This window comes from Stegostoma tigrinum, chromosome 34 (genome assembly GCF_030684315.1).
Source record: "Stegostoma tigrinum isolate sSteTig4 chromosome 34, sSteTig4.hap1, whole genome shotgun sequence".
NCBI classification, from domain to species: Eukaryota; Metazoa; Chordata; class Chondrichthyes; order Orectolobiformes; family Stegostomatidae; genus Stegostoma; species Stegostoma tigrinum.
This window is the reverse complement of record NC_081387.1, coordinates 9,366,739-9,380,107: the sequence shown is the minus strand read 5'-3', so window position 1 is coordinate 9,380,107 and position 13,369 is coordinate 9,366,739.

Genomic DNA, 13,369 nt, shown 5'->3' with positions numbered 1-13,369 from the left:
CATTACTCAATGGAAGATATATTTAACAGGTCATTAATTTGAAGATGTATTTATACATTTTCAAATGATCAATTCAACTACATCTATGCACACTGGCATGGTGACTGGAATTAGTCTTTTGGGTACTGATTTGAATGTCCAGTTTTGCAATTGCATACACAGCTCCCTGAAATCTTATTTAAGAATATCATCCCTCTTTACATCTAGGTCATTGCCATAAATGTTGACTATGACCTTTAGGTGCTCACCACCCCCACAGAATTCTCTCCCAAACATGAAACCAACCGTGGAATATCATGTGGAAGTTTTGTAATATGATTGATCCTGAAACAAGCGACATGACATACCACACTGAAGTAATGCCATGGCCACCGAAAAATTTGTGTTGTTGTCACCCAAGAAGCAGTTAATTCATCAATGAGACAATCTCAGTAAGGGTGCTCGCTGATGATTTTACAAACTTCAATACATCTCCAATCCCTCAGATACAGATGTATCTCAGTTGAAAGTAAAAGGAAACCAAAAGAAAAAAAGTGTCTTGTAGTTTTAAATGCAAAGTCTACATGACAGAGACGCACCATCTAATTGTACGGAAAAGATTGTCTCACGCATTGAAGAATTTAATCACCTCTCTTATGACATTCATTAGCATTGCTGTTACTGAATCATCAACTACCAACATTTTCTGCAAGTTGGAATTCCGAAGTGGATCAGCAATGTATTTATTGCAGTAAAGAGAGAGGGTGCAAGATTTGAGACCAACAGCCAACTTCCCAGAATTTTGCCCAGTATCAGTTATGTCATCACTTAACACAGGAAATGCAAATAATAAAAGATACAAGAGTATGTGTCAAGAGCAAACTCATGAGGATGCTCTAGCTGTGAGTATTGACAGTATTTAAATTCATAAAACACGACATAATTGAACTGAAAGAATTTATTGTGCATTAATCCCACGTGGATGCTTTGTAAGATTCCTTCAGGCTCCAGTGAATAGCAGTCCCAGTATCGTTAAATTCTAAAACATCAAACTTGCACAGATCACACCTGTTCCAGAACCATGAGCCAACACCTAGGAAACTGGTGCAATCCCTCCTACTCCAATTCACTGGTTATGTATTATTCCCAGTTTTCATACACTTACCGTCGCAGCGTGATAAACAAACAAGATAGACTGAGTGGACATCTACACTGCCTGCCTTGCTCTCTAGGACTGATTGGTAGTCAGACAATTCATTTCTGCTGATACCGTTCCAATCTCTATTCTACTTTATTAATTAAACTAAACATTTACTGCCTTCATCAGTCACAACATTGTCTTCGTAAATAAATAAAAGTAGACTACTGTCAATGCTGAGAATCGCCAGAATGTTCACAGAACTCAAAGCATTCACTATGTTTCACTCTCCACAGGGGCAGCCATGCCAACTGAGTTTATCCAGAATTTTCTGTGTTTGCAAGATGCACTTCATAAAACTTCCAAACCTACACCCTTCACTGTCTGGAGCGACAAAGAATGTAAGTGCATGTGTATGCCATCATCTGACCATAATTTGATGCTTCACATCCAAGACATATGCTATCCGAACCGTACAACAGATCACTCATCATTCACTGGTCTGAAACAGCGCCCTACTCTGACCCCACACTAGCATGTAAATGCATCTGCACTACATCGATTACAGACATTCAAAGATCATGCACAAAATTAACATCTTATGAAAAATGCAGAATTGCAAGAATGCTAGCTTTGGCAACATTGGTTGCATCCCACTTAGACTAATAAATTATTCAACTTTAATCTTTCTATTAGTGTGAAGGACTGTACTAACCAGGGACTTGTGTAATTCTGATCAGTGGCATCAGCTTGAAGGTTAAGAGATGAAAATGCCCTTTTTTTAATTGAATAGAAACAATTACAGTGGGTGATTGCATCTCTAGAGCTACTTCAGATTTGAAACTTAATTGCTCAGCAAAAATAACAGTGATCACTAAGATAAGCTGACTTTAAAGATGGATCTGAGCGCACTTGAATGATCAACAACACTTTGACCAATATTCACTTGTTAATGAAAGTGAATGAAATTGTTATTTTTTCATTGTTTTCCAAAATAATTTCAGCACATCATGCTTTCCATCACATTGTGGAGATAAATCAGTTGTCATTTCTTTTTGCTTGATATTCTTCAATAAAATAATTTGAATGATGCTGTGCCCTTTGTGTCCTATGGATACCCAACAAGGTATAAGGTGAAGCTCTCGGGGTATGCATCTAATCAGAGAAAAGTTTAGTTAGGTTATCAATAGCAAGAAGTGATAGAACATTTTATAAAGAGAGAAATGAAATTCTTTTACAGCGTCGGGAAAATATACTACATGATTTTTGCTGTCATTGTTGTTCCTGGTAAGCATTTATGAACATAATTTTTAGTAGCCTCTGGGGTTATATTGTTACTGAAATTATTACATGCTGGCCTCCTGGCACCTGTTGAGCAGGCATCAGAGCAGAGACGTTATGCCATTCACTAAAATGCCCTGAATTAATTCTGTGGTTTCTTTACATCACCTTAATTGAAAATGAACATGTTTCAATCTCACAATCTTACAACTTTATCAATGACTACACACCATGAAATGTTGTTTGAGCTAAATCACAAGTCACCACAGACAGCTCCCAGAAGGAAGATTTAACATTGAAATATCTGTCACTGTGCAAATATACTAAGCGCAGCTCACACACAGTAGCAATATATCTGATCCCAGTCAGCACCCTGTTATAGGGAGTATTTGTCACTCTGTAGTTGAGCCAATTGTGGATCACTACCTGCAGTAAATCAAGGCAGATCTATTTGAAATCTATGTTTCAATTGACAGACCTGCCCACTCTCCTGACCCTGAGTTTTTTCATCCTAATTGGTGGTAAAGAAAAAAATGCAGAAAGTAGGCTGTTATAAGTGACTAAGTGAAATATATCGATAACATAGGTTATACCTGACAGAAACCGGTTGTTTGACACTACAAATCTGTGATGCTGCCTTTGCCCAACTAAAACCCTCCTTCTTTATCTACAACAGTTTTCATAATCTGCTATTTTCAGTTCCCACTAATGCTTGTATCTTTTACATTTCTGGTTATATCCCTGGTGTGCGCTTGACTCTGGTAACTAGTTACTTATCTATACCAACCCACTGGGCAAGCAAAGTTAAATGGCCAACCTGTCTCTTGTTGGGGGGAGCGGAATTTACTCCAACTGTGTTACGTTGGGTGTGTGGGGGTAGGGTGGTGGGGGGAGTCTGTGTGTGTGTGTGTGTGTGTGTGTGTGTGTGTGTGTGTGTGTGTGTGTGTGTGTGTGTGTGTGTGTGTGTGTGTTGACTCAATTTAGTTTAGAGTTTTCTAAAATATTGTCACTCTGGTACACCACAACAATCAGCTTAATGCATTAAAATGTTACTACAAATTCCTGGCTTTGTTACAGAAAATGTTCGCTCAGTAATCTGCCATATTTACTGTCTTTCCTTCTCTTTCTACAGTAAATGTGTTGGTGATTCTGCTCCTGTCCCGGGGAAATTGTGGCCTGTCCAGCTGTACCACTTGCTATTTGGTGGCCATGGCAATAGCTGATCTACTATTCATTATCACGGGAGTCATACTACTACGGATCAATTCATATCATTTCTCAATTTTTTTCCTAAATATCACCCCAATGTGCAAGTTTATTATCATTGTGCTTTGTATCACTATAGGCTGCTCTGTCTGGTTCACCGTCACATTATCCTTTGATCAATTTGTGATTATTTGTTCTCAAAATCTTAAAGCAAAATACTGCACTAAAAAGACCGCAGTTATGGTTCTAGCTGCAACCTCCATTTTGATGTGTTTAAAAAATGTCCCTTTCTTTTTTAACATAGAATCAGGAGAGATATTTGACAATGTTCCCTGGTTCTGTAAGTTTAAACAAAGTTATTATACTGATGCTGGATGGGTCATGTTTAATTGGTTTGATAAGATTTTAATTCCACTACTCCCATACGCTTTAACATTGTTGCTCAACATTCTAGCATTCGGTTACATTTTAGTAACCAGCCAAGTCCGGAAAGGACTGAGAGGTCATACGCAGGGAGCAAATCTCAATGATGCAGAGATGGAGGGCAGGCGTAAATCTATCATTTTACTCTTCACCATATCTGGTAGCTTTATACTTCTTTGGTTTTTGTACGTTTTAGATTTATTATATTACAGCATAGCAGGAGCCAACCCAAAATATTACAATATTTCTTTCTCTAAACTACGACCAATCCAATTTATGCTGGTGGATCTAAATTGCTCCACCAATGCTTTTATTTATGGTGTGACTCAGTCCAAGTTCAGGAGCAAGTTCAAGAAAGTAGTAAAATATCCCTTCACAGCAATTATTCAATTCATCAATAAATAAAATAACTGAGTGTTGGTTGCCAGTTCTTCTAGCCCATGAAGATAAAATTTATTCTGGGTCTTCCTGGAATGACATGAGGCACAGCTGGGAATCTCAAAATGGTCATTGCTTTTAGAAAGTGGTTTTACTTTTGTTAACAACAACTAAAAGGATTGTGGATGTTGAAAATTATTAACAAAACCAGAAATTGCTGTAAAAATAAAGTTGGCAACATCTGTGGAAATAAAGCAAAGCCAATATCTTGCGTCCAGTGACCCTGCTTTATACTTGATTGTAGCTAGAAAATGTGAGTATATATGCTGAGGATGGCATAGGGTAAGGGATGAAGGAATTAAAAAAAAGGTGGCTATGGAGGCCAGAAAAGAAAATAGCAGTTGGAAATAAAAATAAATAGGTAAAGCTCAGGTTGGGAGAATCACTAGCTGCTAATGGGGTCCATTAGAACCTGACAATGATAACAAAGTGTGGGGCTGGATGGACACAGCAGGCCCAGCAGCATCTCAGGAGCACAAAAGCTGACGTTTCGGGCCTGGACCCTTCATCAGAGAGGGGGATGGGGAGAGGGAACTGGAATAAATAGGGAGAGAGGGGGAGGCAGAATGAAAATGGAGAGAAAAGAAGATAGGCAGAGAGGAGAGTATAGGTGGGGAGGTACAGAGGGGATAGGTCAGTCCAGGGAAGACGGACAGGTCAAGGAGGTGGGATGAGGTTAGTAGGTGGGAGATGGAGGTGCGGCTTGGGGTGGGAGGAAGGGATGGATGAGAGGAAGAACAGGTTAGGGAGGCAGAGACAGGTTGGACTGGTTTTGGGATGCAGTGGGTGGGGGGGAAGAGCTGGGCTGGTTGTGTGGTGCAGTGGGGGGAGGGGACGAACTGGGCTGGTTTAGGGATGCAGTAGGGGAAGGGGAGATTTTGAAACTGGTGAAGTCCACATTGATACCATTGGGCTGCAGGGTTCTCAGGCGGAATATGAGTTGCTGTTCCTGCAACCCTCGGGTGGCGTCATTGTGGCACTGCAGGAGGCCCATGATGGACATGTCATCTAAAGAATGGGAGGGGGAGTGGAAATGGTTTGCGACTGTGAGGTGCAGTTGTTTATTGCAAACCGAGCGGAGGTGTTCTGCAAAGTGGTCCCCAAGCCTCCGCTTGGTTTCCCCAATGTAGAGGAAGCCACACCGGGTACAGTGGATGCAGTATACCACATTGGCAGATGTGCAGGTGAACCTCTGCTTAATATGGAAAGTCATCTTGGGGCCTGGGATCGGGGTGAGGGAGGAGGTGTGGGGGCAAGTGTAGCATTTCCTGTGGTTGCAGGGGAAGGTGCCGGGTGTGGTGGGGTTGGAGGGCAGTGTGGAGCGAACAAGGGAGTCACGGAGAGAGTGGTCTCTCCGGAAAGCAGACAGGGGTGGGGATGGAAAAATGTCTCGGGTGGTGGGGTCGGATTGCAGATGGTGGAAGTGTCGGAGGATGATGCGTTGTATCCGGAGGTTGGTGGGGTGGTGTGTGAGAACGAGGGGGATCCTCTTTGGGCGGTTGTGGCGGGGGCGGGGTGTGAGGGATGTGTTGCGGGAAATACGGGAGACGCGGTCAAGGGCGTTCTCGACCACTGTGGGGGGAAAGTTGCGGTCCTTGAAGAACTTGGACATCTGGGATGTGCGGGAGTGGAATGCCTCATCCTGGGAGCAGATGCGGCGGAGGGGGAGGAATTGGGAATAGGGGATGGAATTTTTGCAGGAGGGTGGGTGGGAGGAGGTGTATTCTAGGTAGCTGTGGGAGTCGGTGGGCTTGAAATGGACATCAGTTACAAGCTGGTTGCCTGAGATGGAGATTGAGAGGTCCAAGAAGGTGAGGGATGTGCTGGAGATGGCCCAGGTGAACTGAAGGTTGGGGTGGAAGGTGTTGGTGAAGTGGATGAACTGTTCGAGCTCCTCTGGGGTGCAAGAGGCTGCGCCGATACAGTCATCAATGTAACGGAGGAAGAGGTGGGGTTTGGGGCCTGTGTAGGTGCGGAAGAGGGACTATTCCACGTAACCTACAAAGAGGCAGGCATAGCTGGGGCCCATGCGGGTGCCCATGGCCACCCCCTTAGTCTGTAGGAAGTGGGATGAATCAAAAGAGAAGTTGTTGAGGGTGAGGACAAGTTCAACTAGGCGGATGAGGGTTTCGGTGGAGGGGGCCTGGTTGGGCCTGCGGGACAGGAAGAAGCAGAGGGCCTTGAGGCCACCTGCATGCGGAATACAGGTGTATAGGGACTGGATGTCCATGGTGAAAATGAGGTGTTGGGGGCCAGGGAATTGGAAGTCCTGGACGAGGTGGAGGGCGTGGGTGGCGTCACGGACTTAGGTCGGGAGTTCCTGGACCAAAGGGGAGAAAATGGAGTCCAGATAGGTGGAGATGAGTTCGGTGGGGCAGGAGCAGGCTGAGACGATGGGTCGACCAAGGGCAGGCAGGTTTGTGGATTTTGGGAAGGAGATAGAAACGGGCCGTGCGGGGTTGGGGAACAATGAGGTTGGAGGCTGTGGGTGGGAGGTCCCCTGAGGTGATGATGTCATGAATGGTGTTGGAGATGATGGTTTGGTGCTCGGGGGTGGGGTCATGATTGAGGGGGCGGTAGGAGGTGGTGTCGGAGAGTTGGCGTTTGGCCTCGGCGATGTAGAGGTCAGTGCACCATACTACCACTGCGCCACCCTTGTCTGCGGGTTTCATGGTGAGCTTGGGGTTGGAGTGGAGGGCTGCCCGTTCTGCGGGGGAGAGGTTGGAGTGGGTGAGAGGGGTGGAGAGGTTGAGGCGGTTAATGTCTCGACAGCAGTTGGAGATGAAGAGTTCGAGGGAGGGTAGGAGGCCTGGGGGTGATGTCCAGGAAGAGGACTTGTGTTGGAGGAGGGTGAAGGGGTCAGTGGAGGGAGGGTTAGGTTCCCGGTTGAAGAAGTAAGCGTGGATGCGAAGGCGGCGGAAAAACTGCTCTATGTCCAAACGTGACTGGTATTCGTTGATGTGTGGTTGTAGGGGGACAAAGGTGAGCCCCTTACTAAGGACTGACCGTTTGTCCTCAGTCAGTGGGAGGTCTGGGGGCATGGTGAAGATGCGGCATAACCCTGCAGCCTAATGGTATCAATGTGGACTTCACCAGTTTCAAAATCTCCCCTTCCCCCACCGCATCCTTAAACCAGCCCAGTTCGTCCCCTCCCCCCACTGCACCACACAACCAGCCCAGCTCTTCCCCTCCACCCACTGCATCCCAAAACCAGTCCAACCTGTCTCTGCCTCCCTAACCTGTTCTTCCTCTCACCCATCCCTTCCTCCCACCCCAAGCCGCACCCCCATCTACCTCGTAGCCTCATCCCACCTCCTTGACCTGTCCGTCTTCTCTGGACTGACCTATCCCCTCCCTACCTCCCTACCTCTCCTCTCCTCTCCATCTATCTTCTTTTCTCTCCATCTTCGGTCCACCTCCCCCTCTGTCCCTATTTATTCCAGAACCCTCACCCCATCCCCCTCTCTGATGAAGGGTCTAGGCCCGAAACATCAGCTTTTATGCTCCTGAGATACTGCTGGGCCTGCTGTGTTCATCCAGTTTCACACTTTGTTCTCCAGCATCTGCAGTTCCCATTATTTCTGAACTACTAGTCAATATGCCTCACATGTCTCCTCCTATTCCACTTCTAGCTACCTTTTCAGTATACCAAAGAAATGCTAAAGTGTAGAACTAGCCCATTTGGCCCAAAACATCCACCTCCAAACAGCATCCCACCCAGACCAAGCCCCTGCACATCCCTGAACACAATAGACAAATTAGCATGGCCAACTTTCCTAACCTGCACATTTTCTGTCTGTGGTAGGAAACTGGAGCACCTAACAGAATTGCACACAGACACAGGGAGAACACACAAACTCCATACAGAGTGCTGCCTAAGGGTGGAATTGATCCTGGGTGCATGGTAGATTGAGGTAGCAGTGATAACCATGAGCCACTCATCTGAATCACTGGGCTTTTATGCAACCTGTCCAACACAGTTAGAGTTTTAAAGACCAATGCATGATTTTTCCATCACACCTTCTCCCACTTTCCCACGAAAGAATACTGAACAATTCAACATTGCCAAATAATCTCTGATATTTGTAATCCCTCAGTTCTGGTAGCATCCTATTAAACAGTGGAGAGCTTTAAGACATTGACTTAGCTCTTTGCCACACACTCAGTTACCTCAAGACCATTTCCATTCTCCTGACTGGCAACTGTCCAAGGCTAAAGAAGGTTTTATATTTCTACTGATATTATATTTGATCGAAGGTGAGCTTCTAGCTACACATTCGGAAAATTGAAAGAGCACTTATTTTACAACTAGCTTATGACAGGATTAATTGTTTCCCTCAAACCTCATGTCATGTCATCTGATGGTGAAGAACTCACCCTGTATTTTCTACCTTTATGTTCGATTTTTCAAATGCATTCCTGGCCAGCTGCCATTCCAGTTTAATCCATTTATAGTCATGGGTCAGGATTTATATAGATCAAGGAAATATTTCTTTAGGAGAGAAGACATATTTATATGCTGTGTAACATGCTTGTGTCTCCGTGCAGTCTCAAGAGAGCCTAAAACATAACGGAGGGACATTTAAAAATTTAGCAGACAAAAATGAATCCCATCATCAATTTTCCTTGAACCGTTCAATACAACGTTGAAAGTTATCCTTCCGAGGTCAGTGGGAGACACTAAATGTTGATTTCTGACTCCATTCAATTCTGGCATTCAACTCCATGAAATGTGAACAATGAGGCAGGAGAGTTCAGAACGTATGAAGGGGTTAGCCTTGACCAGAAACTCAACTGGGCTCACCACATAAACAGAGTGGCAAAAGAGTAGGTCAGAGGCTAGGAATACTGCAGCAACTAATTCATCTCCTGACCCCTCATAAGCCTGTCCACCATCTGCAAGGCACAAGTCAGGAGTGTGTTGGACATCTGGATGATCACAGCGACAACAGCATTCAAAAAGTTTGACGCTATCCAGATAATACAGCCTGCTTGATTTCCGTTGCATCCATTCTTTCCACCACCAACTTTCAGTAGCAGCATTATTTACTATATGCAAGATGCACAGCATAGGTTCAGAAAAGATGCACAGGCAGCAGCTTCCAAACCCACAACTACTTCTATGTAGAAGCAGAAAATATACGGGAGCATCACCATCTTCAAGTTCCCTTCCGAGCTACATACCATTCTGACTTGGAAATAAATCTCCCCCTTCCTTCGCTGTCACAGGGTCAACATTCTGGATTTCCCTCCTTGACGGCATTGTGGATTTATCTACAGAGCATGGACTGCAGCTGTCCATGCAGGCACCTTCTCAGGGGCAACTCGGGATGGGCAAAAACTCCTGGCCAGTCAGTGATGCCCGCATCCCACAAATTAGTAGAAAAGAAGAAACAAGAATCGCAATCTTGAAACAGAATGGCTATTCATGCCTTGGCCTGTCTCTGTTGTCCTGTACGTGGGTGAGTTTAATTTGGTTTGGGTTAGTCATTTTTATTTATATTTTAACTTCTTTCACGATACCAAACCATCAGAGGGTGAAATTCTTGATCTAGAAATCTTTCCACATTTTTTTCTCACTTACTGTTGAATTAGTGGCAATTATCCTGTCATGGGATTAGTGCAGCTCACCCATTTTCAACACTTGCTATCTGGTTGCCAGTGTAAGTGTGTGAAGAAGGCCAAGGACGATAGTAGAGTGTAAAAGGGGAAAGTGACAAGAAACAAAGCAAAATTATACTGACCATGGCACACAGGAGAAAAAAAGGTTCGGACAAGCAGTCAAGGAGAGGACTGAGAGTGAATATAACCCCAGGTCAGGGAATAGCTAGTGTAGACCAGGTACTTTAGTTGCATGTGCATAAGAGTTCGGAGTCAGCAGCTGTATAAGGCTCAGTGTCCATTGGGGTTGATCTGGATAGTCAAGCAATCATTAACAAAAACAAAAGATATTGGTGTGAGGAATTGATATTGGGGACAGATAAGCCTTGAAGTAAGGGAAGATGTGGAAGTCCTGATGAAATTAGAGAAATCTGCACCTAGTCAAAGAAAAATAACCTGCATTCTGATTTTGCAGGAAAGCATTGACGTATATTCTATTAAATACCATTGTTGCATTGAGACCTGAAAACATATATATATATATGTTGTATACGACAGAGAGTTTTCAAGCTTGGCACTGAGGCTCCACCCACGTGGTGTTGTCATTAATTTTGGCCTTGCTACAACCCAATCAGAGTGAAGACTCGATTTTTCCATATCCTTCCAACAATTTATGCTACGAGCAATCACCACACAGGTAAGAGATCGACTATGTGGCTCCTAGTTTGGTGACAACATTTAATTCTCTCACCTGTCCTGAGAGGAATAAGCCACACAGTTGATCACGGACTCTACCGTGTGGCAACAAATACCTGCCGGAGGTTGAATTAGCTTGGATGGAACAGAATAAAGCATCACACTAATCTAATGGGTGAGGGCAAGAGATTGTCTTGAACATTGGAAATAGGCCCCAACAAACCCTGATAATGGGATGTGGCTAAGGTTAAAATTATGTGGAAGAGTTACAGGGCAGGGCATAAAAGTGCTCATAGTGAATTAGTGAGGGTAAGAAAGGAAGGAACTTTACTCCACCATAATTATGACTAACATGTCAGAAAAAGGTGCGAAAACAAAGAGTTATGAATCAAACCAGAACCCCTCAAATACTTTAAGGGAGCCAAAACCTAACTTTTTCTAATGTTAAAGCAAATGTAAAGTATCTTGTTCCGGAGGCAATGTTACTGGCAAGATTATTCACATTAAGCAAAAACACAATTTATTTAAATGCTATAGTTAAAATACAAATGAGTGGGAGAGGAATTTAGAATAAAAGGTCACAAAGTATGGACCTGGAAGAACACAGAAGGCCAGGCAGCACCAGAGGAGTGGGAAAGTTAAAGTTTCGGGTTAGGACCCCTCTTCAGAAATTCTGCAGATACCTGAGTAAGGGTGCCAACCTTAAGCGTCAACTTTCTCACTCATCTGATGCTTCCTAGCCCGCTGTGTTCCTCCAGCTCCACACTTTGTTATCTCTGACTCCAGCATCTGCAGCTCTTGCAATCTCCGAGAACTTAGAAAAATATAAGTTTATTGGAAAACTTAGCGGAACAATAGATTCAGTAACATTACTAATTAACTGCTCCAATATAGTAACATCCCATTAACTCACCCCTTGGCAAAACGAAAATTCAGAAAAATGTATTTGTCTCACAGGCAACCCAGCAGCAGTGATAAATGCCAGCCTCTACCGATAACCGAGAGAGGGAAATGATAGCTTTTACTTCTTCAATCCCACAACTGCTACTGCTTAAATCTAAAAAAAACAGAAATCCTGGCCACACCCACCCTGCCTGCCTCCATTATTCCAGATTTTAACAAACAAACCAAGGCCTCACAAGCTGCTTACTCTGGTAGTTTTGCTAGGCTGATCCGCACCTCTGTCTTATAATCACTCTTCAAGATAGAAAACAGGACAAAATAATCTCTTACAGTCACAGTGTTGTCACAAAAGGGTTACTTCACCTGGGGTCCAGACAGGCCCACAGTACAAACTATAGTTAACAAAAGGTAAGAAATGCATTGATGTTTAATTGGGGTGGATTACAGAAGGTAACTAAGGTAAAGCTTCCATAATTGGTGGAGAGGCTAGAGCCGAGGCTGTTTTTGCCTGTGAAGAAAAGGAAGATAGCTGCAAGATAGCTCAGCATCTACAACTGGCAGAAATGCAACAGCAATCATTGAAAATTCAAAAAGTCAATTGTAAGCGAAACAGCTTGAATCTGAAAAGGAAATCAAACAGTTTGAGTTAGGGTTGAAAGCGGAATAAAAAGAAAAAGAAACAACAAGCCCTGGCAGAAAAAAAGGAATAAATAAAGAGAAGAAATGGAGAAAGAGAAGAAAGAAAATTTGGACTTCACAAGTTAGAACTGAAATGTGATAGTTGACTTGAAATGACGAAGGTAGAGGTGACAGGAAGGTGCAGTGGTGAAGACAGTGTAAACAAAATCCATCTTATTGCATTTGGACAAGCGCCAGAAGCTTGCAAGCAATGTTTTCAGAATCTAAGGAGGAAACTTGTTCAAACCAAGATAGAGGTTGAAAGGATCAAACAAAGTAACTTTGACCAGTGACTAGGAGCATTGTAAATATACTATCATATTGCACAATCAGAGAGACTGTTGTTTTGAAAGAGTTTAAAAATTCACTTCCTAAAGTTATATGAACCCATTTAGAATGCAAGACTGCAAGACTAGCAGTGGAAGTAGCAAGGAATAAAAATTGGGAAAAGAAAAATCCTCAGTTTGTAAAGAAAAAGGAGATCTCATTGACGATAATGAAGATTGTTTCCCACAAGTTAAAAAGGAAACCCCATGAGAGCGGGAAGTGAGGTCAAATTAAACCTCAGTTCCTTTCACTCTAATAAACTAGGGCACATTAAGTTGCAGTGATGTGGTTTTCAAAAGAATTGGGAGGGTGGATGTGGGAAAACAGGATAAGACAAGTGGCTTTTGTTAGAGTGGTAAAGGAGATCCCAGTGGAAGATAGAAATTCACAAAAGAATGCACAGCCTAATGCAGGTTTCGTCAAGGAGAAATTGCCAGGTCTATTTAAAGAAAGTATGTGTGTCGGTAAGGTTTACTCATGTCCGTCAGGAATAGTGGGAAAAGAGGTTAGGATTTTAAGAAATACGTGACCAAGTTAATACTTGATGGTGCGAGATGAGGAGAAACGTAATTCAAATGGAACATTGCTGTAAAATGTAGGAACGTGGAGTTAGTGATGAGAAGAGTAATTTCCCATTGTATAGGGTGAGTCTGGAGAGTCCGTTGAAAAATGGTGAAGGGGTAATAGGAGTGAGAGAGA